The following is a 27879-nucleotide window of genomic DNA, read 5'->3' as shown; positions in this document are numbered from 1 at the left end:
ACGTCTAACTGAAGGCCCTAGCCAGAAAATTTGGTTCAATGGGGGATTTGATCCAAATACGCGTTGGCAATAGTAATGACACCAGGGTTCTGGGCTGCAAACCAGAAAAGCAAGAGCATTTGTTTTTCCGATATTGATGGAAATGAATGAGACCAATGGGAAACACAAAAATGTCACCCTTGTTAAGAACTTTGCTGATAAGTGTGTTATTTGGATTGGAAGTGACGAAACCAACAAGTAGAGTACCCTCTAGGACAACAAGAATCTCAGTGGCACGAGGGTGAGTGTGAGGGGCGTTTTGGCCATAAGGTGCATAGTCAATACGGATGCTGAAAGCCAAGAGTGTTAGTCCTGGAATTTGATCTACGTTCACAGTGGTGACATTTGAACCAACTGGGTTGTTTGTGTCTCCAGGCTTTAAAACTGAAAAGGAGAAATCCTCTGCTTTGGCGAGTTGGGGTCTTGCAAACTTCCCATAACAAACACTGCATCAAACAATCAAATTAATTAATGTTGGTTGTAAGTTATACCAATGAGCATTCATGAAAACAAAAGTAAAATTGTTGAAAGAATCTTAAATAATAATGTATAGAAAGAGCATTGAGGGACATACCACCCTTCAAGGGATCATCGATGGCAACACAGAAGTCCTGAAGAGGACTGGGGTCAAAAGCAGAGGCAAATGAGGAAGCCAAAGCTAAGAGAACAAAAGCTTGAAGGAAACCTTTCATTTTGATAAGTAGGCTCTCTCTCTCTATATTCTTCAAATATTATTGATTGGTGAGGGATGAGAAATGCTGCATGAGAAGCTGCTCTATTTATAGATGAAATCCGGTTGAACAGGTCTTCGACTACTCGAAGCAGATGATTAAGACTTGTGAAGACTTGCAAGTACTTATTGGTTAGTGATTTTAATGTCTACTTCATTGAGTCATTCTTTACAACCTAATACAATTATTAAATTAGTGGGTTAACTAAAGTAATAACTTTTTCTTCATTTTGCATACATCAAAAACATTTTTTAATGTTTGGAATTGGTCCTCTTTGAAAATTCATATCTCACTTGGCTGACAATTATTTTTTTCTCTAAAATTATATATGGAAACAAGTATTCAATCGATCTTGGGCCAACTAGTGGCAAATTTCCGGTTGTTAGGCTCCATGTTATTTGTCACATACCTTCCCCCTATCTCAAAACTTTCACTTTTCTTTCAGCACACAACTTTTCCTTACTTTCATGGATCAGGATGCTCTCCTAACCTAACCTGAGTTTTTTATCATCCTTAACATACAAGCATATGACATGAAAACCGATGAAAAGCATGCTGCTGAGGTCATGCTTAATCCCTAATGTGCATAATGTACAAGTAATTATGTTTAATATTTGTTAATTATCTCTAGTAAGATAGATTTAGTACCTTGAACACGATACTGTTAGGCGTTAGCTTCACATAATCAAAGGATCGATTCAAAATCATGATTTTTCAAATCTCATAAAACTCTGATATTGGTGGCTTTCAGCGCTTATTCTATGCGCCTGCCTGCCCTTTAATTTCCATACATACCTAACCCATTTTTAAAATCTTTGTATCTACTAATAAATTACCTCGAAAAAAATTTCTTCTCTTTCTCAGTTTGTAGTCTGTTGGATTGTGATTCAAGCGATCTAATTGAGGTGAGCATTCACACTTGAGAGTGAATTGTAGTTGGTGGTAACGAACGCACCCTTAATATATATATATTTGGTAAGTAAGTAATATCGTTAAAAGAGAGAAAGGATATACAAAGAAATCATAAAAAAAATCGACCATCCTACCTTAGGACAAGCTTGGGAAAGAAATACAAACACAAGTCCGATAGACTGGGAACCTAATCTTTTCTTGTTTGTCTCTCTTAAACATGTGAAGAATGTGAGACAAAAGGAGCAGAGCAAGTAAAGGAACGCAAAGACAAAGACATCTTACCATAGGATATGTCCTCAATAGGATTCAAAAAAACCTAAACAAGACTAAGAACAACAATATACAATAATATACTAATATTAATCATGCTTAGAACAAAACTTATAAAAAATAATAGCCGTCAAGCAGAAAAATCTTGGAAATATTCATAAATTGGAACGTTTGTCCATGGAGAGATATGCATGTCTCAAAAATTGACGTTAATATAAACATAATACCTTTAAGTAAAATATAGTTTAGTGGAAAATTAGTCTGTTAAAGTATTACTTGCATCGAAAGAATGACACAGTTGTTAAAGATTCATAGGTGAAAACAACACCGAATCTGATTATTAATCGTAGGCAGTTGTTGATCCACTGGATGTTTAAATATTATACCTTATTCTTATGAAACGAATACAGAGCATCAAGTTAAGAATTGTTAGTAAAGATGTACGGTGAAATGAGTTAGCCAATCTGCCGTTTACTTTCTGTTTAATATCAATTTGTTTTAACAGTTAGTTACTGTTATATCAGCACTATAAAAGTGATATTTACTGTACCTTTTTGTTTTAAGAAAAATCAGTAAAGAACTCTTTCTTCCTCTTTTACGTTTTCTCTCTGTTTTTCTCTGTTCCAGAGCTTAACAGCTCACAAGAATAATTATTTTTCTTCTCTTTGCTCGTTATATAAAATCTAACCAAGAAATAATGGATGATAAAATATATCTAGAAGTGCGTAGTGATTTCCACAATGAAAGTTGACAATCGACTAATATAAATTAAAACCTACTCTAATAAGTCACAACCACTCCCAAGTCTGGACCTGGACCACATAAATTAATTAAGACTGACGACTTTTGTTCCTTCAGCTAAGTCTTATAATCTGTTATGTACTTCAATATTACTATTTTGGATTTGGTTGCACAAAAAATTGATTTATTATGCTTTGAAATGTAAATAATGAAAAATGGTACTGTCTAAGGAAGTTTATCTATTGTTTGGATATGTTGGAGTATGAACATTTTTTTGGTAATTAATGAATAAAAGGCAAGCAAGAGGAATTTAAGTTTTAGGTAAATTTTTATTTTAGAAATTTGTAATTGAGAATATTTATTTTTCTTACTTTGAGTTGTATTGGAAAAGAAGAATTGGTTTAAGATTTTATTTAAGGTTAAAATATGAGAATAAATTAAATTAGAAGAGTTCTAATTTGAAATATGAATCCTAATAGAAAAAAATGTCTTATTCTATGTATAAATAGAGGGGATAAAACTAATTTAAAGTTATGAGAGAGAGAATAAAAAGAAGAGAGAATGTAAAGACACAAGGTTTTTGATGTAAGGGTATCATGAGTATCGTATTCTTAAAATTATACTAAATCTTTCTCATCTGTGTATATAGGCAAGTTATGTTGAACCATGTAAAATATTGTTCGTTGCATATGTGTTGTTCTTTATTTTATTTTTTACTCCTCAATTTTTAAACAGAATAGTATTTATTGTTAAAATGTCTTATATTATAATTGTTTTGTTTTTAATCCTTTTTATTCAGCCTAGACTTTACATGAACTTAAGTACTGTTGGCAATCCAATTTGAATTTGTAAATCCATCCCTAGAAAGCATTGATGAATGATGCTGCTAAGGACTTCATTCGATAGCAGAAATAATATCTATCGATCTACTGACAAAGAAAAAAATCGTATTAGACATTTATTAGTTGACTCTGTCCGTGAGATTTAGTCTCATTCTAGTTAAAAGAACAGTATTAGTATTAGAGGCACAAAATTTAGGTTAGAGCTTAGATACATGATGACGTTATAAGTTTGGGGATTAATTAATCAATCATTTGACAATTAAACGCCATGATACATGTGGACCAAGTATTATAGAGAAATAATTGGAGAAAAAATATATATATTTGGGTCTTAAAATCGTCTCTTTAGGTATCCACTATGACTCTAAATGTTGACCATCGCTTTCCGTTAACTACATAGACTTTTTCAAATGTTGATAGTGTTGGATTAGGTTTTTTCTTGCGAATTATAATTTGGTGATGAAGACAAACAATTAAACTTTATTGACCTGGTTCCATTTACTTTATAAAGCCATGGCTTAGAAGAGAAGAGAAACCCCTTTTTTTTCTCCCTCCCTAAGGTCTTGTTGTTATTAAAATTCATATGTGAACCCCAAGGTTGATCTGATGGTCAATAAGGTTTACTCTCTTCTTTGAGTTCCTAGGTTCAAACCTTGGGGTCAATTATCACAATAACATAATGGTTTATCTAGTCATTCGGGCTTGTAAGGTATTCAATAGACTACAGAAACTAGTTGAGGTGCGCACAAACTGACCTAGACACCTTAGTTATCAAAAAAAAAAAAAAAAAAAAAGCAATCATATGTGATTCATATAACAAATCTTTTGTTTCAAGGTTTGCAAGCGGGCAAAAATTAAACGGAGTTAGGTATAGAAATTGTTACGGAAAGAAAAAATTGTTTAACTATTTTCATGGGACTGAAACGAACCTTATTGTTTGTAATTGTTTCCTATATATTTTATGCATAATGTATAGATGGACTTTCTAATGGTATTTTAATTTTGATAATCTTTTGGTTGTTGATATAAAGTTAGATATATATGCTTTATCTAATAATGAGTTTGATTTTATTACACCGTTAGTTATGGAACCAGGGGAAACAAAAAAAGAACCATTTACTTTATTTCAAGCTATTGACGCTTAATTTTGGATGTCAACGACTCGCACGTGAGAAACGCTGAGCTGACTTAGGAGAGACGTGAATGGATCCATGAGATTATATATGTTGCAGAAAACATAAATAATAGGCTGACAAGAGAGGTTTTTTATAGTGGTTCGGATGCTCAACAAGTGACTCCTACATCCACTGTTATTTTATTGATCTCTGACTATTTCTATGATTTTGCCTGTAAGGCATACAAAGATGAAGAAATACAGTGTTTACAGAGAGAAAGAATTGAACTCTTATCTATGGTTAGCTCTCATATGCCCAGCCCCCCTCTTCGGGAAGAGGAGTGCTAATTTATACACCTAAACACTCAATGTAATGAGTATTTTACATGTTATCTTGACACATGGAAGACTCTCGTCCATTTATATCTTGAAATGAGATATGGTTACTATGAATATCTTTGAGGAGATATGAGCTTGATAGCACATTTATTAGGCTGACACAAACGTGACTTTTGAGGCATAACACAAGCCATGTCCCATTCATTGATTAAGGTTGGTGAAGTGCCTTAATCAATGAATGGGACATGTTGCTTATGAAACCAAAATCTTCATATAAATTACAATAAGTGCCTTATGAAACCAATAGACACTAAAGCATGTTGCTTATTTGGAAAAGTGAAGATTTTCTAGAATCAATTAGAAGAAATTCTTTGAATTTTTCATTAGCAAACTGGAGTAAGCACTAATCTGAAACAACGTGCGCACAGATCTTTATAAAGCCCTTGATAGAAAACATTGCGTTTCTTACAAACTTTGACTTCTGACATTTTTAACCCAGTCAAATTACAAGGTAGTCCTACTACTCTCCAAAATTACATTTTAACTCAGACTGCTCTTAAGCTTATATCTTGACAGGTAATATTCGGTAAAATTAATACCACATATTTGTAACTAAGAATAAACGCTTTCGATATAAAATTCAACGTTCTTACCAATATAATAAAAACTAAAGAATACCAAAAATTTTGATGGAGACCAATTTATGTTGTATAATGAAGATATAGTTTTATGATTATTTTTTATTTCGATTTATTACTATCAATTGCTTATTAGGATCATAAAAAGCAAGTCATCTTAAAGTTAATTAAATTGTTGAGAGTAGTTAAAGATTGACAAGTGAAAATAAATAACATAAAATTTCGTCAATGTAGTTGAACCGCTTTGAGTTTGTATTGTTTGTCCTTGTCCCACACGTTAAATATAAAGCTTCAAAAAGTAAGACACCCTTTATTCCTTTTCCTTATATTAATAATAAAATCTGAGACACGCAATGAAATAAATAGAATAGCCATATGTTATAGCCGACAAGGTGGTTCAAAATGAAAGTTGACGGTAGCCCATTCCCATATACAGTTATAAATTACTTAGAAATTAAGTCAGACAGAAGTCTTTGGTTATGTATCCATTAGTTGTGCTTTGCAGGTGTCAGACGTAGTAAAAAGACTTTTTATTTTTTCTATAGTGCTAATATATCAAAAAATTTATCATTCTATCCTGTTTTAATTTACAAATCGAAAAGCGGTAATTTATTATAAAATAAAAAGTAAACCGATTGTGTTCCCTTGGGATAAATTACGTAAGCTAATCATAGATGAAAGTAGGGGTGGGCAAACAAATAGAGTAGAACTGGAACCGGTAGGTACTTGGGGTTCCAGTTCTAAAAAATTAGAATCGATACTGTGCAGTTTTGGTTCTGATTCCATCACTACAAGAACCAGAACCGGAACCGAGACCTAGGTATTCGGGTAGGAGTTGGGATTGAACTGTAATTTTTGTAAACTTTTGGAAATGTATTTTTAATTTTTTGGGATGTATTTGCCATTTTTGTGAATAGTAAGGGTAATCATAATTTTCTCGGGTATCCGGAATTGAAACCTACGTTTGAGGTTCCGATTCGAGACTTTTAGGAACCAGAACCAGACGGTTTCGATTCTCTTTCTTGTAAACATTCATCATGAGTTTACAAGAAAAGAATAAGGAAAACTTCTCTATATTGTGAATCAAAGCTCCAGAATTTCTGTTACTTCTCTTCTCTCCAGATTTTTCTCCCTTTCTTCTCACCAAAGAATCCCTAAAATAATACTAAAAGACTTCTATTTATATCCCACAAGGGTTAGGGTTTGTTTTTCCTTAATTCTATTTGATTTGGAACCCTTAACCCTATTCTCCTGGCTAAAAATAGACAACAAATTAGTGACTTACGTGACTGTGCCACGGCACTGTGCTGCAGCACAGTAGCTACTAGAAAAAGTGTGCCGCGGCACAGTAGCTGCTGCCCTTTTCTCGCATCATTCAACTGTTCTTCAAAGATGTTGATTTTTGAACTCAATAACGATAGAATTTGAAAAAGTTGTAAACATATGAAATGTAGCCTTTTGAATCAGCTTTGAACGGTCTAAGAATAGTCTTAGTTAGAGTTCTACAGCTCAAGATATTGTCAAAATACCAAGGCATGCGCAAACTAGAACGTAATCTAGAATCTTCTTTTTACTTCAACTTCCATAACTTCTTCAATTCAACTCCGATTCTTGATCCGTTTGTTTCCACTCATCACTCATTCCGTTGCAAACATGATTCTTCATCCGAGCATAACATTTAAGCACTAGTGACCTGAAAAACACTCAAAAACACCCGTGATCCCGTAAAAGGCAATTATGAAAATATTAAGCAACTTTACCAAATTAAGCCTAATTTCCCACAATTAATCCCCCAAAAACCGCTAACTAAATATGTATTTTCAAGCTCTTATCATGCTTCCAGCCTCATGAAGATCAACCGACGCTTCTCTTTATTGAAATTGCCAATCGCCGGCGTGATTATCTCCTCCACATTAAATGCGCCCTTATTCACATTTAATGCTTCAAAAGGGAATGTCATTTCAGCATGGCTTGCATTTAATGCTCATGGCTGACACTTATTGCGTAGAGACACGCCTGTTAGATAAAGCTTATTTTATTGACCAAGATAACTATCAAATGTAACAGATAAATCTGAGGAGGTCGTTCGAATAAGACAATGTTTTCACATGTCAGACTCGAACACCAAGCGAGATGATTCTCAGTTTTCGAAAGATAAATCTGAAACCATCATTTTTTTATGACATATATAACAAGTTCTTATTCAGAAATTAATCCCCTTACTGAAAGTGTCAAATTTTAAGGGAGATAATGTTTAAAATTAAATCAATCGTATTTGTTAAATTATTAATGATTAATTTATGAATCATAAAATCAATGATAGAAAATCAATTAAATAGTCATAAAATCAATTAAATTAATGATTGAGAAGAAATAATGTAAAAGATAGTTTTTTTTGATAAATTATTATATTTTTCCTATATAGGAAAAGATGATAATTAATTTTATTAGCACCTAAAATTTTATAATCGATTATTTAGCATATATAAAGCCATATGTACATGTGGACCAGTGTTTCTGCAGAAATAATTGGAGGAAAATATACATTTGAGTCTTAAAATCGTCTCTGCAATAAATGTTGACCATCACTTTCTACTAATGTTAGATAACCCTTTAGTATTAATTTAACTATAAAGTTTTTTCAAATGTTGAAAGAGTTTGGATTAGGCTTTTAATTATTGACTTGGTAAAGCCATTCCTTGAAGTTATGCGCTTAATGTCACGAAAAGGTAAGTACTTTGAGTCTAGGAGTTATTAAAATTCATAAATGCAAAATTACTAGGTCGAATTCATGTGATTATTGGTCAAACATACAACCAATAGATTTAATTCGAACACTCACAAGGAAGTAAACAAAGAACAAAAGAGAGACACAGTTTACTTGATTTGGCAATATGCCTAAAACAGAGTTGTAACACAAAATATTTACTTTCACTAGTACATGAATCTCTCTCTCTATCTAGGAACTACTTACATCTTTTAATGAAATGTTACAAAAGACCCAATACATCACTTATTTATAGTACTTTAATCTAAGATTTTAGGAACCCAAAGTCCTCACCAATAGGAATTCTAAATAAAAGAGATAAATCTAATGTAAATATGATAATATTTATCCTAATCTTCATGGAAAGAATCTTAAGAAATAAGGATTTATATCCTATTAGAAGTTAATATCCTATTAGGAAAAGCCTCCTAATCTAACAATGGATATCTTTGTTTCAAGGTTTGAAAGTGAGCAAAAATGATATGAAATCAGGTATTGAAATTGTTACCCACTTCCTAAAAATTGCAGGGTCTACAGGTTTCAATTTCAAAGCCGGCTTTGCGAAGCAAATTTGGTATTGAAATTGTTAGAGAAATAACTATCGGACTAATTGTTTCCAATTTTCTATGTATGGTTGGAGACTGAACAGGGATGGACTTTTTCACAAACTTAGCTTTACTAATTTGATATATTTGATTTTGCTAATCTTTGTTTCGATATACACATGATTTGTCTAATGATATTTTGATATTTATATCGAACGTTATGTAACAAGCAAAAAAAAGAAAAATAACCACTCACTTTAATCAAGCCAATGTGCCATTCATGGATTTTAATTGAAAACTTCAAGATGTTATTGAAAGTAATTCTTAACAAATAGATTAGAAAGTAATGCTTGAGTGGATTTTCTGAGAACTTACAGCTTTTTAAGCAAGAAATCAGGGTTTTAAAATTTAATTTTAAAGGAGCTGGTTAAAAGAATAAGATGTTAAGAATATTTGACTGGTGAAAATAGTATCAAATATTCGTTAATGTTGTTGAACCACTTTGTGTTTCTAATGTTTGACCCACGAAAGGAACGATTCCTTCGTTTATTCTCCTTGCCTTTCATTAAATTAAGAACAATATCTAAAATTTATAGCTAGCCGCACTTTGGTCAAAAAGTTGACAATGGGCCAAACCAATATAGTCATAAATTAATTATCATTAAAGAGTAAACCCCTTTTCTCACCCAAGTTTCCCTCAATAACATTTTCCCACAAAAAAGTTTTAAAATACAAATTTCTACCCAAAGTTTATATTCCATTAATATCTAAATACACTTTACTTTCTCAACCAGTATTCAACGAGTTTACCAGGAGTCAGTGTAAAGAAATTTTGTAGAGTAAAAGCTGGTGGATTAAATAGTGGTGATTGATCGAATGATGATGACCGATTGAATATTCGTCATCGAATAAATTAGAAATAAGTTAAGAACATAAACTTTAGCTTTGCGGTGGCCGGCAATCAGTGAAAATTAGGATTGGATGAGAGGGTTTTGTATAGCGAGACCGAAGGTTCAAATGGTGGTGACAGGGAATTTTAGCTACTGTTATCGCTTTGGGTAGTAACAAATATTACTTTGGGTGGAAAATTGGTATTTCAAAACTTTTTGGGTGGGAAAATGTTCTTAAGGCAAACCTTGGGTGGGAAAAGGTCGTTTACTCTATCATTTAATGTTGTTTGTTTAATTAATTAGTTATTAACTTATTGAAATTCAATTAAAGGAGTCTCATTAATTGATGTCCAAAGTCAACTTTTAAACACTTAATTGCTAAAATATTGAAACTGAGTTTTCTGGCGTTAACAAATGCATAGTACAAATGTTTACATAGACTCTCAAGTTCTCAACCAGTAGCTCTTGTGCTCTGTTTTGAACGGACCTTGGCGACTTTGCAACTCCGTTAACTCTCTTAGCATTCTTTTTAACGGAACATGGCCTTCCGTTTTCCTCTTTTTATAAGCTTCTCCAAACTGCAGATTTTCTGCTCTTCTTCATCACACTTGTACAAAGTGAACATCCGAAACAATTTGATTCGATCAAATGCATTGTGACAGAAAGAGCTATTGACTTTAAAAACTTCAAGGCCTCCTTACTAATAGGACTTTGGCAGACTCATGGGGCCTCCCTAGGGCTGTCTTCAAGTCCTCTTCGTTTGTTCCCGCTCTGCTCGATTGATGCCTAGGATGAAGATTAATTTGTTGGGTTCTTCTTTTGAGTTTCCTTGTGTCTTCTTTTGTTTTGCTAGCATTGTTCCTAACTAGGGCATATCCTGAGATTGTAAAACAGAGGAGTGACTGTTGATGGACAGCCTTGGTTAAGGTGTGCTTTCATTGTTGGGTTTATGTTGGTGTTGGTTTTGCTTTGGCTTTAGGGGCCTACTTTAGTTTTTTGTTATAGTCTTAGTGATCACTTGATTTTTTTGAGCCTAATCTAGGGCTATCCTATGGTAGGTTGGCCCTTTCTTATGGCCTGGAAAATTCTTTTCTTTTCTTTTCTTATGAATACTTATTTACCGCAAAAAAAAAAAAAAAAAAAAAAAAAAAATGTAACTAATAGAGAGAGAAGTAGAAGTGAAAAAATAGACAACAAACTGCAATCAAATTAATTATATCAGTAACAAAAACATAGAAAGCAACTGGAGGTACATATAAATAATAAATGTAACCCCTTTATTACATCATGTCACAACTCATCAAATTCAAAGGCAAGCATATTACCAAGCATTTGAAAAAATCTCTCTATTTGTTATCTATCTAGAACTCTTCTGGAGATTTTTCACCACATTTACGTCCACATGAATGCCCTGGCTAGAAAATCTGAATTAATCGGAGGATTTGATCCAAATCCTGCGTTGGCAATTGTAATGACTCCAGGGTTCTGGCTGCTCAAACCAGCAAAGGCAGCATTTGTCTTTCCGATATTGAATTGGAATGAATGAGACCAATGGGAAACACAAAAATGTCACCCTTGTGAAACTTTGCTGATAAGTGTGTTTTTAGGATTGGAAGTGACGAAACCGACAAGTAGAGTACCCTCTAGGACAACAAGAATCTCAGTGGCACGAGGGTGAGTGTGAGGTGGGTTTTGGCCAAAGGTGCATAGTCAATACGGACTGCTGAAATGCCAAGATGTTTTAAGTCCTGGAATTTGATCTACATTCACAGTGGTGACTTTGAACCAACTGGATTGTTTGTGTCTCCAGGCCTTAGAACTGAAAAGGAGAAATCCTCTGCTTTGCGAGCTTGGGGTCCTTGCAGAACTTCCCATTCACAACACACTGCATCAAACAATCAAATCAGTAAGGATAATATTAATGCCTAGCTACACATAGGAGAAGAGTTAGCTAGATATATGAAATATACATAAAGAGAAGTGAGAAATACCAGCGTTCTTGGGCTCGTCGATGGCTACACAGAAGTCCTGAAGAGGACTGGGGTCAAAAGCGGAGGCAAATGAGGAAGCCAAGGCCAGTAGGACAAAAGCTTGAACGAAACTTTTTCATTTGATTATGCGCTCGCTCTATTCTTTAAGTATTAATATTGCTTGGTGAGGGGTGAGAAATACGGCAAGGCTAGCTACTGTATTTATAGGTGAAATTTGTTGAACCAGTCTCGATGGTTTTCCCCTGCTTGAAGTAGATGACAAAGAGTGGTTCCATTTCCCAAGTCTTGATTGGCTATCACTTTCTTTTTCTCTTTTCTTAGTTTGTACATGTTAGTTAAGTATAATTTTTAATTTCTTCGTTGATTACATCAACACATTTTTTACATAGAAATGGTCCTCTTTCATGTTTTGGCAGCTATTATATTCATCTTAAATTTTCATTTGCTGTTCAAGGTACCCATTTTCTTTCATTAAAAACTGACGCTTCATTTTGTCTCTTAATGAGATGGATTTATAATAAGCTCTTGTTAGATATAACAGTATGCTGGTTTCAGAAATTAATCCTCAATAAAATTGTCATAAATAATTAATTAAAAAAACTAGTTTTTTAAAACCAAAAAAGTCTATGTGAATGATGGAGTTTTCAAGAAAAGATATCACTTATAATTTCTTGACCTGTATACAGTTCATTTAACTAATGACTGATACGTATTATTCTCTTGCTCAGATTGCTTTAGCTCCAAGTTGCTTATAATTCAGAGTCTATAAATCTTACTTTTTAAAGAACAAACAGAGGTTAACAATTGATGGATGAAAACAACATCAATAATATTTGAGAATCGTTGGTAGTTGATCCAATATAAGTTTCTAGCGTTTGTCCTATATACGCATAAGAATATAACTAGTAACCATAAGAAATTGAGTAAACGAAAACAATAACCATGAAGAAACTAACTGTTAGAGTTGGTGAACTCTAGTTAACGTTTAGGTACCTATTTTTTAAAGTGCAACGGAAGTTTTTACCAAGTTGATTAATGATTATTAGGTTAAGCTTAAATCAACATCCATAAATAGCAAATGTAAATCACACCAGCATATACATGGTTCGGCTAAAACCACTCTTTAGCCTACATCCATGGGACCTTGTCCAGATCGAAGCAAATCCACTAAACAAAAAACATTACAAGATATAGTTTAAAAGTTGATTTTAGTTATAGCAAAGAGAACTCCATGTTCTAGTTACACTAAACACCACCTTTTGAATCTCTAGTAGTGTCTTGTTGCTCCAAGGACCTCTTCACATCGGGAACACACCCGAAGAACACTTGAGCTGCACCCAAGCTTCACACGCCAAAGCCACGCTCTAGCATCAACAATGGAACCAAGTTCTAGCCGCCATTCAACAAGGATATGAGATGATGAAGGTTTGGCACAATAACATAAGGTGAACCTTCGAGGAATAAAACTCTCTGAAAATTTCAGAGCACAAGCAAATGAAATATTAAAGGGTTAGTTCACAAATACGCAAGAATGAAGAATATAAAGAAGAGTTTTCTTGCTCAATAATTTGTGTCAAGTCAACAAACAAGGGTTGACTCATGTTTGTCCAAACGAGGAAAAGATTCCAACTTTAATTTTGGACCAAAAGCAAATCGGGAAAAAGAATGGTTTTTCCCTTGGACCACAAGTGGGTATTGTGACATCTGTATGTAGTCCTTAAGATAGCTCAAAAAATAGGAATAAATATCTTTGCTGCTTTAGACAAAAACGCAATTTATGCAAAGTTGAGAATATCTGATGCGAGTGTGTGAGCACAGAATTGTTGTGCACACACTCGAGACTATTAAGAATGCAAGCTACACTCAAACAACAAACAAATACTGGATTTTGGACTGCTAGTGACTACTACTCTCCAACGAACTGAAACTGCAAAATTCAGTTATGCTTCCCGCCCAAAGTCAAGTTGCAAGTCAAGTGGTATAGGTAGTTAGGCAAGTTGATCAAGTTGCTGGAAGTTGTTAAGCAAGTTGGTCAACTTGTTGAACAAGTTGATCTCCTCCCCAACAAAATCAACAGCAATCAAGACCTCTTTGTTTTTTTGTTACAGTTCAATGGTTGAGATTCTTTTCCATTTTTATTCAAGCATTTGCAGTATAAAAGAACGTCCCCTGTACTTGGAAAAATTAAAGAGAAACAATTGCCATTTTTGCTTTGTTTTCTTTTAGTTCTTCAATCCTTACTCTGCATTTTTAGATTACTAAATTTTCACTCTAAACAGCCTTTACATGGTATCAGAGCTATAGAAGACTAACGTCTAATATGGCAAATCTTGATCAGTCAACTCCAGTCGTCAAAAGCAACAACAGCAATCAGCTCTCGAGCTTAGCTTCTTTAGTCATGGCGTCACTTCCAACTATTACCGTCAAACTAGGAAAGAACAACTATGTCTATTGGAAATCACAGGTTTTCCTGCCCTTGTTGCTTATGAATTGGATGGATTTGTAACTGGTGAAAAATCTTGTCCTCAATACTATCATTTAAAGAAATCAAATGAACAAGAACAAGAAAGCAATCTAATTAACAATGAGTATAATATGTGGAAGTAACTAGATCAATTTTTGGTCAGTTGGCTTACATCCTCAATCTCTAAAACAATGTTTAGACACATAGCTCATTGTAGTACTGCTTTTGATATTTGGCATACATTGGAAATGCATTTTGTTACCGATTTAGAAGCTAGAACTTTGTACTTGAGAAACATGCTTCAAACCACCAAGAAGGATAACTTGAGCATCAATGAATACATATTGAAAATGAAAGAATTTGATGGAGCCCTAACTGCAAGTGAAGTTCTGATCGGAGATGAGGAATTACTACTCTACATTCTAGATGGTCTAGGACCTGAATTTGATGCAATTGTTGCAAATCACACTTCAAGAAGCAGTGAAATCTCTCTTTAAGAAGCTCAGTTCCTGCTCCATACACACCAAATAAGGTTAGAAAGATAGCAATCTGCATACATTGGATTCCATAAGGCATCAACTTTTCTGTCTGCTAAACACCCGCCGACAAACCAATCCTCCCCAGTTACTCACAGTCAACCAAATACTCACCAAACCTTTCAAAATTATATACCACTTCTGCCTAATGTACCTGCACCAAATTCATACAATACTCAGTTCAATCGAAGCAATTACAATCCAAAATTCAGAAACACATATGATCACAACTTTAATCTGAATGTTGGCAGAGGCAGAGGTTGTGGCAAAAACATTTTCAAACAAAGAGTCATCTGCCAAGTATGTGGAAAATCTGAACGTATAGCGTTACAATTCTATCACAGATTTGACACTTCATTCTAGGGAGGACAGAATCATGGAACATTTTCACCTCCTAGAACTAAAATTTTGCTGCAGAATATTTAGTAAGCTCATCAAGCTTACTTCACTGCCTCAAACATGAATGCTTCAGGAAATCCAACACAGGTTGATAAATCAGTGCATTTTGGATATGTTCAACCAAGGTTTCACAATTGGAATCCTAATAGTCACCAGCAGTTCAATGGCAATAATCACCTAATCACCTTACCATAATCAGCACAAGGCTTGAATGTTGCCTCTCAACAACCTGAAACCTTCCAAAATGTGGGACAATATCCATCTGGATCATCATCTCAGTTGCAGCCACTGTGACAGATCCTAGCTGGTACATTGATTTTGGAGTCACACATCATATCACTACTGATCCATAAAATCTCTCATTCAAGACTAATTACTCTAGAGCAGAAAAACTACAAGTCGACAATGGGCAAAATCTGTCTATATCACATACAAGTTTGATTACTCTACCTTCTACATTAAGAAATAGATCTTTATATCTCAAAAATATTCTCTGTGTACCTTATGTGACAAAGAATCTGCTTAGCATCTCTAAGATTACTAGAGATAATAATGTCTTGGTAGAATTCTTAGATGATGTTTGTGTTGTAAGGGATCAGGTTTCTCAAGAAATTCTTCTACATGGATTTCTTCAAAATGGTCTCTATAAGCTAGCCATTCCTATCCACACATCATCATCTATACTCGCTAATCCCAGAAGAAAGTCTCAAAGCTCTCCAGTGAAGTCCTTCCTAGTGTCATCTGAAGAATCAATAATGAATAATGAGCAGTCTACTTGTAATAGTTCTATAGATGTTCATAATAAGTCAGCATCAAATAAAACTATGCTGTTATGGCATTGGCATTTGGGCCATTCTAATGTAGCTGTGTTGAAGTCCGTTATGAATTACTTACATGCACCTATCTCTGAAAGTAATAAAAGAGATCTTTGTGAAGTTTGTATCTTTGGCAAACTAACTCAAAGATCTTTTCCCTCTTCCACAACTGCTTCTTTAGCGCCTTTTGAAGTAATCTTTGCCGATGTATGGGGGCCTGCACCTATAGTTTCCTCTATAGAATTCAAGTATTATCTATTGCTAGTGGATGACTTCATTAGATATTCATGAATTTATCCATTAAAATACAAATCAGAGGTAAGTTTAGCTGTTCAACAATTTCATCAGCTTGTTGAGCAACAATTTGACACCAAAATCAGAAGCTTTCAATCTGATTGGGGTGGAGAATTTCGACCATTGCTCTCTTACTTTGCCTCTCATGGAATTCACTTCAGACATCCATGTCCCCATGTACATCAACAAAATGGCAAGGTAGAGCACAAACATAGATATGTCATCGAGATAGGTTTGGCTCTTCTTGCCCGGGCCTCTATGCCACTCTCCTTCTAGTGGTTTGCATTTCTGTTTGCATTTCATAAGGCTGTGTATCTCATCAATAGACTGCCATCAGCTGTGATAAATCATCAGTCACCTTTTGAGAGACTGTTTCATAAATTGCCCAGCTATGAGTCATTACGCACCTTCAGATGTTTATGCTATCCCTTTATAAGGCCTTATCAAAAACACAAATTTTCATTTCATAGTGAGCAATGTGTGTTCCTTGGCTATAGCTCTTATCATAAAGGGTATATTTGTTTGAAAAAATCTAGCAAGGCTTACATAGCCCAAACAGTCAAATTTGATGAAGACACCTTTCCTTTTGCAAATGGCTTTTCTCTCACCTCTCATCCCAGCAACCAGCACAACTCCCCTCTTGGACCATTCCATCATCCCTTCCTGATGCTCAGAACAGTGCATCAGACAACTCCTCTGCACCATCAGTCATGATTACTCCAAGATCACCACTCTTTCCTACTATGTCATGCCTCAGTCCCAACAATCCTTTGATAGTATTCAGTCCCCTCAAACTATTTCCTCTAGCACATCTTATCCCGGCATTCCCTTATATGTAGACTTGCAGATTCCTACTAAAGTTGCTAAACCTCCAATTCAGAATCATCATCCTATGTTTACTCGGGCAAAAGCCGCTATGTTAACAGCTTCTTCTCCATCTTCCTCCACTCCAGAACATGCTTAGCTTCAGTAGCCCTACAAGATTCTAATTGGCACCAAGCAATGATTGACGAATACAAGGCTCTCTTAAACAACAACACATGGTCTCTAGTTCCATACTCAGATGATATGAACATTGTTAGAAATAACTAGGTCTTTCAAGTAAAATATAATGCTGATGGGAGTCTACAAAGGTACAAAGCCAGACTTGTGGCTAAAGGATTTCATCAAACACCCGGGTTGGATTATTTAGAGAATTTCTCTCTTGTTATTAAAGCCTCTACCATCCGCATTATTCTATCCTTAACAGTTACTCATGGCTGGAAAATCAAACAAATTGATGTCAATAATGCTTATTTAAATAGAGATCTAAACGAGAATGTCTACATGATTCAGCCTAAAGGATTAATCAATTATGAGTTTCCTAAACATGTCTACAAACTCAACAAGGCCCTCTATGGCCTGAAAAAGACTCATAGGGACTGGTTTGACAAACTAAAAAGAGATTTTATAGGCTGGGGATTCAAGAATTCCACCTTTGACACGAGCCTCTTTTATTATACTCATGGGACAACACCACTTTACATGTTAGTGTATGTTGATGACATAGTCATCATTAGACCTGACAATCTTTTGATTCAACATCTGATCACTAATTTAAACCATACTTTTGCCGTAAAGGATCTTGGTGATTTGCACTTCTTCTTAGGCATTGAAATTATTCATACAAACCATGGCTTACAACTCAATTAGCAGAAGTATGTCCATGATTTGTTGTTAGAAACCCATATGCAAAATTGCAATCCATGTGTTACTCCCTTAGTTGTCGGCTCCAAGCTGAGTATAGATGATAGCCCTCTGTTTGATCAGCCTTCTATATATTAAAGCATAATTGGTGCTCTTTAGTAACTTACCTTGACCAGACCCGATCCATCTTTTGCTGTAAATAAGCTCAGTCAGTTTCTCAAGGCTCTTTCTATCTAACTATGGTTTACACTTGCATTTTGATGGCAATTTGAAACTTTAAGGCTATGTTGATGCTGACTGGGCAAGTAACCTCTCTGATCGTCGCTCCACCAGTGGACCAAATCTAGTCCAATGGAGCTCCAAGAAGCAACATGTTGTTATCTTGTCTTCCACTGAGGCTAAGTATTGTGCTCTTGCTCAAGCCTCCACTGAAATGGATGGATGCAAAATCTTTTTCAGGAGCTGTGCATTCCCTTATTTTCATCACCAATCCTCTGATGTGACAACATAGTGCCATTACCCTAGCTTCCAATCCGATGTTTCATGCTCACACAAAAACATCGAAATCAATGTACACTTTGTGTGTGAAATGGTCACCTCAAAACAATTGGCTATTCAATACGTCTCCTCTGAATTTCAAACAAATGATATTCTCACCAAGCCACTCTCGGGTCCCAGATTTCATTTGTTTCGTGAGAAACTCGCTGTTCTCCCCATTTCCTCTACTATTCAATCTAAGTTTTATCTGAGGTACAATAGGGATAGTCATCCAAAACTTGAATCGCAGCACGTTGATGTTAGTAGCAAAGAAACTTGATTCCATACATTTTAGTGTTGCAGTGTTGCTCAGATCAAAGCAACGATATAGTTTAGTTCAATGTTTTCAGTTTAGATCAACCTTTGTGTTTTTAGCTCACATCAACGTTTGCTTGTATTTTTTAAATGGTTAAGGAACGATGTCATAAATATAGGTTGGCTGCAGTCCATTAACAAGGTAATGGTGAAAATCTAAAACTCCATTATTTTTTTGTTTGAGCTGGCCTGAGGGACGATATTAAGAATGCAAGCTGCACTAAAAAAAAAAAAAAAAAACAAATATTGGATTCTGGACTGCTAGTAACTGCTACTCTCCAATGAACTGAAACTGCAAAATTCAGTTATGCTTCCCGCCTAAAGTCAAGGTGCAAGCCAAGTGGTACAGGTAGTTAGGCAAGTTGATCAAGCTATTGGAAGTTGTTAAGCAAGTTGGTCAACTTGCTGAACAAGTTGATCTCCTCCCAGCAAAATCAACTGCAGTCAAGACCTCTCTATTTTTTTTTTAACAGTTCAAAGGTTAAGATTCTCTTCCATTTTTGTTCAAGCATTTGCAATATAAAAGAACGTCCCTTATACTTGGAAAAATTAATGAGAAACAATTGCCATTTCTGCTTTGTTTTCTTTTAGTTTTTCAATCCTTACTCTGCATTTTTAGATTACTAAATTTTCACTCTAAATAGCCTTTATAAAGACGAACAAGCCAAAAACGTAAGTTTGGCAAACCTGTACACACACACACTGTTAGAGTAGGTGCCTTAGAGTCAATCAATTATTGTAAAATTGATTCTGTAATAAATGTTTATTTTATCAATAAAAGGCATATTCTTCTATATTGTGTATGTAATGATATATGTCCTTAGGATAGTAGAACCGTAACGATGGTATCAAGTATTTCAAATCTTGATAGTGAGAACCCTATGATCATATATGGTGACCATTCTAGAAACGTTCATAGCCCCAATATTATTCTGATCAAGGACACAGATAATACGATAAGGCTATCATAGTGTTGAACGACCCTGTCGAAAAGCAGTGACCGATCTCACTTGTGAAGGTTGCTTGCCGACAACCTAGTCCAACGCATGGGTGCTTGCTAGAGGCAAGTTCATTGGACAGACCTGCTAGAGGATTCCATATGGATGGTAACCCCAGTGTCTATGGAATAAATCCTCCAACGGATGGTGGTGCATGTGATCCATAGACTTGAGATCACCGAAACGCCTTGTGCCCCAATTGGTGTAGTTTGACACTAGCCCAACATAGTTTTATTCAAAGCTATATCAATACGGTAGTGATTGGCTACATTAAGAAGTGTATTGAGACTATAGTGGATCGGCAAAGGATTCATCACTCCTGGATACGAAAGAAGTTATCTCACAGGGTAATTCAGTAAATGGCAATGACACTAAATCTATGGCCACAGTGGGATTGAGTTGATGCTCAATCCAATTTAATATTCCTATCATTGGTCTAGTAACTAAATCCAAACATGTCAATGATATCTGAGGTTGACACTATTTCTATACCTCAGTCTCGATGAGATAACAGTTGATGAAATGATTTGATTGCATGGTAACCATACAGTTGACAGGCTACGGTTTTGCTGAATTCGAATCTATCGAGTGGCTATGATGCCTTGCTAGGGGCCAATCTTGGTATGTGTGTAATGAGACGATTAATTGGTGTTAATCACGATACTACTCACTGCTAATATGATAAGAAGCCTACAGGTCACACACTTAGAAGATAATTTAATAATCAATTTGTGAGAAATGTATTTTCGTCTTTTAGGACGAAAGAGTATTTTGGTAATCTCACAGTGCAATTAAATTTGCTAAGGTTGTTGCCTGTATTTAATTTTAATATTAAAATTAAATTAGTGAGATTATATTTAAATATATATCTATGTATATATTTAAATGAATTATTATTATTAATTAAATGTTAATATATTATTATATATTAATTGATTTTAATTATAATAATAATTAATTAATTAAAATACCATAAAGATTGTGTTTGGTTGCAAGGGTGAACTAGGGTTGGAGCCCATGGCTATTTCTAAGTGGAATAGGGTTTTAATTGTTGTACTATATAAATGCAACTTAAAATTAAAACATTAGAGAATTATTCATTCAATTAAAGCCCTAGCCACCCTATCTCCCTCTCTCTCTCAAGAAGAAAACTTTTCTTATTCTTCTTTCTTGATTCTTGAAGCCCTTGATTGTTCTAGCAAAATAATCAAGGGTTTTGCAAATTATCTTCATGTGGACTTCCATGAGTGCGATCCTACTTTGGATCGATTGACGAAAAATCACGTGAACAGTAGATGATGAACAGTAGACTGCAAACAGTAACCATGAACAGTGTTCCTGTCTGAGATCAGAGTTATTTGAAAGAGCCTCCAAATGATGTAAGTATTCTAGTCCTTGAATGGATTTACTTTATACAGATTTTTGTTTATAAACATGCAAACAGTATAATCTATATATACTCGGATCTATGCAAAGAAAGGTAATTGATTTACCAATTGAATTTTTGTTTTCCGTTGCATATGGTACATCAATTACTTACATACACAACATAAGTTTGACAAAAATATTCTACACTAACAATATTTGTTTAAAAAAAAAAAAGTTATAGTCAAAATTAGCACAACACACACATAAATATAATAAATTACACCTACTCCGTTATGCCTCGACTTTGTTTTTCCTTTCCGAGTCAAATCATCTTTTTTAATTATCTTCTTCATTATAATGAAATCTTGTATGAATCCATTGGTTAATCATGTTTTGAAAACGTTAGACATGAAAAATAATTTTTCTGATTAATTGACCACTTGAAGGTTACATGAATGACATCTTAATTAGGATATAAATGTTTTATCCACCTTGATGTTCTGGTCAACTATGTTCTAGGTTTTGCGTTTTAAAATACTAGGATTTATCTCCCTTGAACTAAAAAAATGTTTACATAATCAGTTAATTGGGATGATTTTTTTTGTTTAAAAACCAAAATATCTCTCATTTTGATATTATCTCAGTTTTAAAAGCTCTCATTCTACCTCTTTTCTTTAATGTCTATTATAATTAGAGAATATATCATAGCATATTAAACCTAAAGAGGGGTAAATGTAGTTAACTCTTTAATTAGTTGTACAAGCTCTGTTAGGATCCTACATTGGGATCTCACACCGACCAAGTGTGGTACTTAAGCCTAGGGACTCTCCTACTTGTCAGACCGGTCTTTTGGGTTGGGATCCCCCTTAGGTTTGAGTTTTAACATTGGTGCTTTTCGTTAAGAGTTGAGCTGCGGAAATGGCTACCTATAGGCTAGATTAAGGTGCAGTGTGCTCTCCTTGGGAGAGGGTGCTGCATCAATAACTGATAAGTGAGTGAAGCCGCCCAAAAGAGGAAAGGGCTACCGTCGAGTTATAAAGTGAAAGCCACCATGGACGTCGGCTCTAGAAGGGGCAGTGCAATGTTAAGATTCCACATCGGGATCTCACACCCACCAAGTGTAGTACTTAAGCCTAGAGGTTCTCCCACCCACCAAGTGTAGTACTTAAGCCTAGAGGTTCTCCCACCTATCAGACCGGTCTTTTGGGTTGGACTCTCCTTTGGGTTAGACTCTCCTTTGGGTTTGAGTTCTAACAAGCTCACATACATGTTTGTTTCAAATCATAATGATAATGAATTAGCAATGTATGTGGAGTTTTGGACTATGAATAGAAATGTTCAAATGTGAATTTCACTGTAGATTTTGACTTGGTATGATTAAGGAGTCGATACTCCTAGAAGTGCAGAAAATTGGTATAAGTCGTTTGATGAAATGATCAATTGCATGTGGGTATAAGCTTGATTTGAAAATGTAAAAGAGTTGGATTAGGTAGCTATTACTTGGTGGATAGAATTTGCTAATGAGAACACGCAATGAGATTTTATTGACTTTGTTCTTGGACTTGGTAAAGGCAGACGTTTTTGTATCATAAAGTGTTAATTAATTAGTTGTTTCTCTTACGAACATCTTTACTAGTGCTTGAGAATGTACATAATGCCGCTTTTCTATACTTCGGCTTTTCAGTAGGATGTAAATAACTCGGGCATGGGCTAGGCTTGCCCAGGTCAGGCCCAAGGCTGCGTTTGAAAATTGAAAGCCTGAACATCAAAGTATTGAGGGTCTTTTCGAAATTCTATTTGAGATAGTGGGATAAATTTTAAGGGTTTCTTTCTAATATTACTTCATCATGCAGTTTTATCTTTTCAGAGGACTTCTGTAATTTTACTTTATGTAAGGTCTACACAGCTCATTGAAATTAAAAATAAAAAAAAGAACATTAGTTTATTGTTTACTTAAATATCAAAAGTTAAATTTTCAAATTGCATAAGAAACTATATAATTCTCAATTTTTTCCAACAAATTTATTTTCTTAAAATTGCACTTACACCTTTCATTTTCAAAAAATAAATGAATAAGTAAACATTAAGAGTCAATATATGAATTGCAAATCAAATTACCAAGCCCTTGAGCTATCCTGCAGTAAAACCAGTTATTGTTGATACCTTCCTTCTTCTCCTTCTCTCATAACACAAGCTTAGAGAAGGAAAAGAAAAGAAGTTCTTATGAAGAATGTGGTTAGAAATCCATAATAGATTCCAACCACAACTACAGACAACTGAAATGATTATTATCATGCATAAGGATATTACATTACCGCCTAATCTTAGGGGCATGAAACATCCTACAAGCCTAATAGACCAAGGTAATTGCACAAATGTAATAAGTGTCTCTTCTGTGACTCGAACACAAGATCTCTGGGTATAGCTAACCCTAGTGGCTAAAGGGCTCGCTACCGGGCTACAAGGGAAGAGATATTTCTACATTATTATATAAAATAAGATTTAAAAAAAAAAAGTAAACTCATATTTAAGTAATACTAAACCACCGTTTTACCAATAATATTATTAACCAAGAGAAAACAATTAATTTATATCCAACAACAAATAATGAGTAATGAATTTCTTTGAAAATGATAACATAATTTATACCCAGTAAATAATATCATTTACTGCAACATACATCATTAACTAAAATCAAACACACAAATGGCACAGGGTACATTTATATGCAACCTTTTTATTACATCATTTCTCAAGAAATATGTAAATATCACTACAAATAAAATAAAACAAGCACCAACTTCAATTCATGGAGCGAAATTCCTCTAATTGCCATCCATCCAGAACTTTGCCTGAAGAGATTTCACCACATTTACATCCAACTGGAAGGCCTTAGCCAGAAAATTTGGATTTATTGCAGGTTCTGATCCAAACACTGCATTTGCAATGGTAATAACACCATGGTTCTGGCTACTCAAAGCGGCAATGGCAAATGCATTTGTTTTTTCGATATTGAATTGAAAGTGAATGAGACCAATGGGGAACACAACACATCGCCCTTTTTAAGAACTTTGCTAATAAGTGTGTTATTAGGATTGTATGTGACGAAACCAACAAGAAGAGTACACCCCAGGATTGGCAAGAATCTCAGAGGCATGAGGGTGAATATGGGGTGTGTTTTGGCCATATGAGGCATAGTCAATTCGGACTGCTGATATGCCAACAGTATTGAGTCTTGAAATTTGTTGTACGCTTACAACAGTGACGTTTGAACCAACTGGATTATTTGTGTTTGCAGACTTTCTAACTGAAAAGAAGAAATCTTCTGCTTTGGCAAGTTTTGGGTCCTTTTAAAACTTATCATTATGCTAAGTTGCTATCTCACCTATAAGCTTAAGCTAATAGGTGAGGGTTCAACATATATTAGACCAATAGGCCCTTTCACATCAAGCTTGGATTTTTTTTTCATTTTCTTTATCTAGTTTGTATGTAGGGATTCGAACTTGAGACCTTTGGTTCTGATACCATGTTAAGTTGTCATCTCACTTAAAAGCTTAAGCTAGTAGGTGAATGCTCAACATACATATTAGACGAATAAATTAAAAAACACTGCAACAAAGAATCAAATTATAATAATAATTTGATAGTATAGTTTTAAGAATTAATGAAAATTCACTGAATGCATACCACTGTTCTTTGGGTTGTCAATGGCTACACAGAAGTCTTGAAAAGGACTAGGATCAGAACCGGAGGCAAATGAGGAACAATACTAAGAAGAAGATGAACACATCACCCTTGTTTAGAACTTTGGTGAAAAGTTTGTTGTCAGGATTTTTATATTAATTCATCCAATCATATTTTGATTTATCGATTTGTATGAAATATTTTGTATAAAGTCTTTGTAAGTATAGCATTATTTTAAAAGTATTTAAAAAAAAAAATTCTCAAACCAACTCTATAAGGAAATGGGGATATGACAACATGTCATAATATATTTATTATATTTTATTATATTGTCTTCCTTTCACAATGAGCGCAATGTGTGTATTGTACCTATAAATATTATTGAAAGTGATTGCTTTCATTATGTATAGCATAGGCTTGTTATCGTGTGGTTTAGTGCATGTTATATAACAATATACAACAACACGGTAGTATTAATATTTGATTAAATCGGAAAATGGCCAGTTTTTAAAAGAAAAAATCCCTTAAAACTATTTGAGCAGCACACACATTATTAATATTTCTTCGAAATTTAAAAATAAAAGCATTTCAATAGTTAACTAATATTTTATACTATTCTAAAAAGACTAATATACACTCTTAATCTTGAATATGTTTTGTTATGCATAAAAAATCAGGGTTGACGTAAGCTTACATCAACAAACATCAATTAGAGTTCATAAAGGTTTTGCGCCGTCTAGGAGCTGCCACATCACCCCATGATAGAAAGAATACGATTGTCATCAACTTAGCAGATTCAGGTTTTGTCTATAAGTGACTGAGGACCGTACACCTATCCAAGCCCCAGATAATTTGAGGATATTTCCTAAGTTATCAGCCAATGGGAGGCAGGGAATGACTTGCACGACACCTACCCACTTGCAGATTTGTAATCATTACCTTGAATTCAGCTACTATAGATAAAGGACTCCCCCTCTCAATTTTGGGATTCTGATTCTAATTGTAATTTTTATTTTCAGAGCAAAGATAACCTACAAGAAAGAGATTGACTTGATATTCTCTCTGAATACTTAGTTATTGTACCTCTGCTTGTTGTTCGCTAGACGCGACCTCTTGTAAACTCTCATATATAAAAGAAATAATGGATGTAGGAATCACTTTAAGCATCCGAACCATTTTAAAAATCATCTCTCTCATTTATTATTTAGTCTTTGTATTCGATTATACTGATTAACTCTTGAATCAATCATATCATGTGTAATTTCTAAGAACAGCTTAGCACTTTGCACGTGCAGGGCATTGGTGTCAAAATCACGCATCAACAGTTTGGTGCTAGAATTCCGACCAGATTCTATATTCGCTCTTCATTCAAAATTGCTAATCAGCTAGTTCTACTTGCGAACAAATGGCTTGTGGTCTGGAAACCGAGTGTACTAGCACCAACAATGAGGAGATCCCCGGGGTACAAGATGTTACATCTCCCGAAGTACCTCCAATTCCTCAAGGTACCGCGGCGAACATCCCCTAAACCTCTCAGCTTGATCCGGCTGTAATGAACTACCAGGAGAGGTTTAATAATACTCTCCAAATGGTTAACCAAAGGTTAGATCGTTTGGATCAAGTCATACCGCCCATTTCTAACAAGGCAGTGCCACCTCCAAAAAAAACCTGTAGGTCAAGCTAAAGCGTGGAAACGGGTGAAAGCTCATACCATGCGCACTACAACGCATAAAAATAAGGGAAAGCTGGTGGTTGACAATGGAATAAAAGGCTCAAAGGGGCTAGTGAATAACGGTCGTGAAACAGGTAGAATATTGGTAGCTTTATGACTTGGCGGTATGTCACATCATGAGTTGTCTCGTGCCACATCACAAGGGCACCCCTACAAGAGTGCTCAGCATGGAGATTCCCATTATCGACGAAATGATGGTTTTGACCATCACCGCGAAGGAAATACCTACCATTCGCAGGTCGGTTCTGACCACTGCAAAGGTCAGGGTAACTCCCCAAGCCATTCAGTGCCTTCACATGGCTCCAGCCAACATGTGCCAAGGTATGCTGAAGACCCCGACTGAGACATGGAAAGTCCAATCTACGGTCTTTCCTTAATCGCAATCGTGGGGAGCAAACCCACATTGTAGAAAGTGATCCCCAGGTGGCTTCGCTTCCTCAAATTAAGGAGTTACAGCAAGCTCTAGATCAGCTTAAAGCACAGCAAAATGAGCGAGGGCAAGTCGCTGAGGCGTCTCCTTTTTCTCCAATTGTTTTGGTTGCTTCTCTCCTGTTAAGATTTAGAATGCTAGATATGCGAGCATTCGATGGGAATTCTGATCCGCATGATCATCTCTATAAGTTTAATGACCTCATAGAGCTTCACCAAGTTTCCAACTTGGCAAAATGTCGCTGTTTAGCTGTGACTCTGACTACCTATGCTAAGCGCTAGTTTAGATCACTTCCACTAGGATCTATCAACTCATAGCAGCAAATGAGTCCGTTATTTTTTAGACACTTCTAGGCTAATTGGAAGTTCTTAATGTTGTTGAACAATCTCAACAACATACGGCAAGAGAGGAATCTCTAGTCCTATATTGATAGGTTCCACATGGAGCTGAATAAGGTGGCTAATACACCCGAAGATTCAGTTCAAACTTTTATTATTGTAGGAGTTTGCCCATAAATCGACTTGTGGAAGAAACTACAGCCTAAGGACGATATTTCGGTCACTCGCTTTTACAACCTCACTAAGAAATATCTCAAAATTGAAAATTCTATGGCTACTTAGAATCACCACGACCCCGATCCTTCAACTAGGGCTCCCAATCGGAGGGAGGAAAACCAAGGAGTAAGTAGTAGAAGACATTATCACAAATGGGCTAATGACGATCAAAGAAAGGGAAAGAAATAGCGGTTTGAGCCCAAGAAATATTATGCCCAAGTCCCTTGTCGCAATCACGACAAGAATTT

At 35.0% G+C, this 27879-nt stretch overlaps 3 pseudogenes; all 3 read right to left on the bottom strand.

Moving 5' to 3' along the window:
- Positions 1-35: 35 nt before the first annotated feature.
- LOC116111440 lies at positions 36-793 on the bottom strand (annotated as a pseudogene).
- Positions 794-11220: 10427 nt separating this feature from the next.
- Positions 11221-12149, bottom strand: LOC116111439 (annotated as a pseudogene).
- An 11907-nt stretch (positions 12150-24056) lies between these two features.
- On the bottom strand, positions 24057-26091 carry LOC116111438 (annotated as a pseudogene).
- Between the last annotated feature and the right edge of the window lie 1788 nt (positions 26092-27879).

Source organism: Pistacia vera, unplaced genomic scaffold (genome assembly GCF_008641045.1).
Source record: "Pistacia vera cultivar Batoury unplaced genomic scaffold, PisVer_v2 Contig638, whole genome shotgun sequence".
NCBI lineage: Eukaryota > Viridiplantae > Streptophyta > Magnoliopsida > Sapindales > Anacardiaceae > Pistacia > Pistacia vera.
The sequence above is the reverse complement of the archived record's forward strand: the minus strand, read 5'-3'. Positions and strand labels throughout refer to the sequence as shown.